The following is a 6,000-nucleotide window of genomic DNA, read 5'->3' on the forward strand; positions in this document are numbered from 1 at the left end:
ATGCTGCGTCACGTTCAGCAGGTTCTTCCAAAAAAACCACGCTCAACCCTTACACCATGGGCCAAAACTAAGTCTCCTACACAGGGGGCACTGCAGTATTAAGAGCTCTTCTAAGACAAAAGATGACAGCTGTGGAGTAGCACTGTGATTATTTTCAATGCTTGCTTCTTGAGGGGTTGGCTCCAGGGTCAGTGAAAGTTAGTGATAACATTGCAATCTGATTCTGATCCTTACGTTCATTGCTGAGAGCACTGGCCAAGAGGGAAGTGAGCAGGGTAGGCTCCAAGATGCAGTCGCACATTGTTTTGCCAGTTATCAGGCCTAGCATAAAGGACACAGCCAGCATAAAGATGAACCAATAACCAAATTGTATTTGACACAAAAGGGTCAGTACATGGGTGAGTGCTGAGAGTACAAACAAGTCAATCAGGTTATACATAACCAACATCAATCCCAATGATCCCAACAATGACACTGCATGACCAACAATGGGTGGAATAAATGGTGAAATGCAGTCTCCCATAGAAGGGATGGGAGACAACTGGGTCCACCAGCCAAACACATCAGACCAAGGAAGCCACATACTGAATCTCTACACAGCCCACGTTTACAAAAGCCAGACCTGACTGGAGCCCAGTCCCAGGGAGGCAGGAGGACCTTCCCCAACAGGGAACTCTGCACAGGGCATCCACCTCACACACAGACACTGCCCCTCCTGCAAGTGCTCCCAGCTTTTATCCCTCAGTGGGACACCTGACCTTGGGTTACTCAATGCAGACACCCGGGGCTCATCTACCCAATGGCTCTGTCTGCCAGGCCGGCACCACCCTGGAGGGAAGCCTAAAGGCAAACTCACCCCCCTTTGTGAAGGGCTGTGGGAATCACCCACATGTCAACCTTAATTTGGGGCTGGGGGTTGAAACCCCAGCATTTCACACAGATGCTGCCCTTACCCACCTGCTCTGGTGTCCAGAAAGGCTGGAGAAGCAGGAAGGCTGCAAGAAGTTTGCCTCTCGAGGCTACACCTGTCTGCTCTCGCTGGCTTTGTCCCTTGTACCCATAAACGTATTCATGGGGCAGGAGTCGGCCTGGGCAACCCCAACCCCACTCCAGAGCAACTCCATGCCAGTATCTTTTGTATCTCTTTCCAACCTCCTTCTAGTTGTAGCCAAAACCTCTCCAAGGGGAGGAAAAGGACAAATGTACCCTTCATTTGGGCTTGGGACCTTCCCACATGAACAGCTCACACTGCACAATGCAAAACCTTTAGGTCCCTCAAAGGCTTTCATTGGACCTATGTCATTTGCCAGCCCATACACAATTTCCCATGTTTCTTTTTATCCTCTCATAAATGTCTTCCATCTAAAGAGCTCACAAAGCCGGAGTCCTTCCTTGCTGTTCCATGTTTTCACCTTTCATTCTTCCTTTTCCCGTTACTCTAGCCTTTTCTATCCACTATTTCTCCTGCTTCCGTTCAGCCATCCTAGGGGCCTCAGCCCAAATGACAAAATGGAGTTAGATTTGCAGTTTCGTTTATTCTTACCTAACCTGAAGTGTTTATCCTTTTATAGTCTCCTAACTCACAAGATCAAAATCTTTATAATCAGGCTGGCATAAACTCCAAATGTCTTCCTGTGCCCAGCATTCCTACCTGACTAGTGAGGAAACTCTGATGTTGGATAAAAGAGTTTGTGCACTGCAGAGAATTTTTAATGGAAAATAAAGCCTTCTGACATCATTGGCTAATTACAATTTGCTGCACTAAAATACAATACTGTGGCTATATTGCAGGGTAGGATAAAAGTGTGCACGTATTTTCCTGTGTGTTTCAATATCCTCCTATTGACAGAAGATAGGATGACTGGTCTACAACTGTAGACCAGGAAATGATTTTTGTGATTTCATTAGAGTAATTGACAAAAGAGTTTCCTTTCTATGTAAGGTTAACAGATGGCTTGTTAAAGTTACAATATCTTTAAACAGAGCTGTCACCAAAAATGGTGTGCATGACAACAAAAATAATATTGATACAAGCTCATTGGAAAATTAAAATGGAGTTTGCATAACCTAAAGCACAGAATAAATAACTGTCACCACTGCAACACAGAATATCACAGTGAATTTGCTTTTCTAAGGTTTCCTTGGAAATTCGATGAAGGGACATAAATTGGGGAAGTGTCAACTACATGGGACTTAAGTTATTATAGGCACAAACATGCAGTCACTCACCATGCCTACTCCACATGGATGAAGAAACTACCACGGATGTATGAGCGTGTTACATCAAGGCTTGGATTTTAATCCCAGTAGTAACAGAATACATTAATCACACAGAACTTTTAATTTAGGATAAACATGTTTTCATATAAAAATGCTGAAGTCAAATTCAAGACTGTAGACTCATGCTGATTGCTATTACAGACTGAGCAGGATTTTGTTCTCCCTGACTAAAAACAGGCAGGCATCAAGCAGGCCCCTCTCCCTCAATATCTGACCAGTTATAAAGCCAGAAGTACGCTGCAGTCTGCTGTGCTCATCTCGGAGCAGTGTGCAACAACAAGCATCAACCTGTAGGACTCTACTTTCACATCTCATCTCCGGCAGGTTCAAGACCTGTGCAAGGCAAGGGCATGCAGTACCTCAGACTGCCTCACCTCCACTGTGAAGCGGCTCCCTGATGCTGCAGCCAGACAGAAAAAACGGGGACGGGAGGTGGAGGGGTGGTGTGGGTGAATAATAATTAAAATAATAAAGAATAAAAATATCAAGCAATACTAGTTTGCCCACCTGGTGTGGTTTTTAAGACCTCACCTTCACCTTAAACTTGTCTTATTTCCATGAGAGCAGAAAAAACTACCAAGGAGATTCAGCTTTGAAAATAGAAAACATAATAAACATCGTCACTTTTTGAGAGGTGACCACACATTAGCTATTCCACCTGAACAGCAGAACAAGAATGCTAACACTGTTACTGATATTTAATACTTTTCTCCTTCAACATCACACTTACATGGTATTTATTCCTTTTGTTATAATTCTTCAAGGCTCTTTTCCTGTTTTCTTTCTTTGCCCAGTATCCCTTCTTCATCTCTTTTTTTTTTTTTTCCCCTCTAGTATTACTGCCTTACTTCAGGCCATCCTACCACTGTTACCTTCTCAAGCATTCTTTCTTGCATTAGCTCTCAGACTTTTTTGAGACATCATTAAGACATACAGAGAACTCCCAAAGACCTGAACTGGAAGAAAGAAAGAAAACAGAACCCCAGTGGGTTTTCCCTATGTTTGTTCATTTTCCTCACAGTAACAACTCAGAAGCAAACTTTTTCCATCACCAATCTTAGATGTCTGCTCCTTGCATTATAAAACCATGTGTTTGGAAAAGCGAAGAGGTAAATAATTGAATCAGGGAAGCAAATAAAAGGAGGAATAGGAGCAATATTTCCCATTGCAAAACCTCTGTCGACAGCTATTGGAAATAACCGAGTTTATTTTACCAACCTTGTGATGTCAGGTTCGCTTAGCACATACCTTGTCAGCTCCGACTGAGGGGCACACTAACCGCATGACTGACACACATGGCCGCCACTGGGGAGCAAACACACAGCTGCTCGCTGCTTTTGTTTGCCTTCACATGAAAGATTTTTAAGAAATTGTATAATATTACAGCAGACTGGTCCTTGCCCCAGGCGTAGCAGGTTCTGTCTTTCTCATTGAATTTGGCAGAGCACATGAATTTCATCATTGTCTAGAACAAAAAAAAAAAAAGTAAACCGCAAACATTAAGCAGGAAAAAACGGACAACATTTGATTTTGAGAGGAAAATAAAGATATGCTAAGAAACTGCTGTGAGCAAGAGATTTTGCTCTAGAAACAAAAGCAAATTATTGAGTGAAAAAGATAACAAGAGATACTGCTGCTTTTGTAACTCAGTAACAGCCAAAATAAGGTTTGTGGGAAAGAGCACAGATTTTCAAAACAAACAAAACCACAGTAACATATGCATACCTTTTCATACCAGTATAAAAAACTGTGAAGATTGTTGACTTACAGATAAAGATTGAATTTTTTTTTTTTTTTTGCATTTACCTTAGTTACAGAAAAAAGGTGATTATAAGAGGTCAATCCTAATACCACATAATCTTACAGAAAGAGGAACACCACAGCAGTTACAAGAAAATATGAACTAAAAAGGTAATGACAGAAAATTAAGAAAGCAGTGTGCCCTGAATATGAAGCATAGAAAAGAACTTCCCAGCATATTAGATTTCATCAGTTTAGTCTACCAGAAAGAACAGGTTTGTGACATGAATATTGGGCAAGCAGCAACAACCTCGTCGCACTCTCAAGGGAGCAGGTGAAGCATTCTAGTACCATTGGTTCTTTCACCACATATCAAATTTCTTCGGTTTTATGGTGCTTTGCCCTGCCGGGAAAGAGTTACTACGTGGGATAAAGATGCCAAACCTACGTAAGATGTGAGTCAAAAGAATGTTAGAATCCTATCTTTGAATGGAATTATTATATGGATCTATTAAGCCTGATTTAAAATAAGGCCTTCCAGTCTGATTTTTACCTCCCATTTTCTAGGTGTTCTCACATGCTACAGCATCCAGCTCTGCCCAAGCAGGACTGCCTTCCTGTCACTTTAGTTCAATGGTTCAGATACCTGCTTTTTGTTCACAGCTCTTGTAAAAGGAACAAGCTTTAGAAAACTCTTTTCTCTTAGGATATTATTAATAGAAGGATTAATAAATAGACATTGTTTGATAGGTTTAATTAATAGAGCACAGGTGCTCTAGGAACAATACTGACTGTTAAAGCAACTTAGAAAGGGTAGGGAATATGTTAAATAGAACATTTTGAGTCTTCTCAGGAAGTCTAGAAGTGAATTACGATTAAGATTGTTCAGAAGATAAGTAACCATGATGACCAAAGACTGCATCAGCAAATAGGGGTGTGCAAAGAGGAATTGGAATGGAACGATAAGAACTAGTCAAAACTGTGGAATACAATGGACTTTTGAAATTGATGATGAGTTAAGAGCTGAAAGTTCCTGGAAAATCACCAAAGACTCTTTGTATTGTATGTTATATCATATATATAGAGGGTGCTTTTTGTGAGCTGTTGCCACTCTCTGAGGTGATGGCCCAACCCTGAGCTGTTAATAAAGCCAGCCTAGAGGTACCCACCGTCTGGTGAAATCCTTTAACAGCTCTGCACAAAGCAGGGACGAGTACTTCTCATTTTCCCCCAAAGGAGGGTGTTATGGACGCAGTCAGATCTTTGGTCTGGAAGAAAGCTCCTCGCCTGCTTGCACAGATAGATACCCTTTCTGAATCAACTAGACCAGAGAGATCTGGTTTGCCAGTTGGTGTCAAAAGCATGGCTGGGAGAGGGAACTAGAAAAAAACCACACCCCCAACCCTCCCCTCCCAAAACACCCCCCCACCACCAAACCGACCAGACACATGCTGTTCACAAAGCACAGGCCGAGGGAGATCCCTGCTGGCAAGATGATGAAATACACGCGGGCCATTTCCAAACACACCCTTCACCTGCTGCCCGTTCCCGCCCCAACCACGGCACACTGGCCGGCCTTGGGCTGTTCGGCAGCAGCCCCTACCCCCGGAGACAGCGGGGCGGCCCAAGGCGGAGGTCGGCCACAGCTTCGCCACGTTTACCAAGGATAAAAATTCCCAACATACTTGAATTACCACTCTGCTGATGCAAGGCTGAAGGTCCCGTTCCTACAGCTTCTTCCATTACAGAAGAGCAGGAGGATGGGGCCCAGCTGGTTCCCCACTTACTGCCATCGACCACTTTCTCTACCACATGACAGGTATTCGATAACATCCCGCTTAGGCAGTAACTGTACCAAGGAAACGATACATCTCACCTACTTGATGTAATTAGGGATACTGCATTTAACAATTAATCACCCAATACTGGCTATTTGTGTATTGAAAAGAAGGAACAAAATAAAACAACAGATCTCGTCTC

The sequence above is a fragment of the Athene noctua genome, chromosome 14 (assembly GCF_965140245.1).
Source record: "Athene noctua chromosome 14, bAthNoc1.hap1.1, whole genome shotgun sequence".
Taxonomy (NCBI): Eukaryota; Metazoa; Chordata; class Aves; order Strigiformes; family Strigidae; genus Athene; species Athene noctua.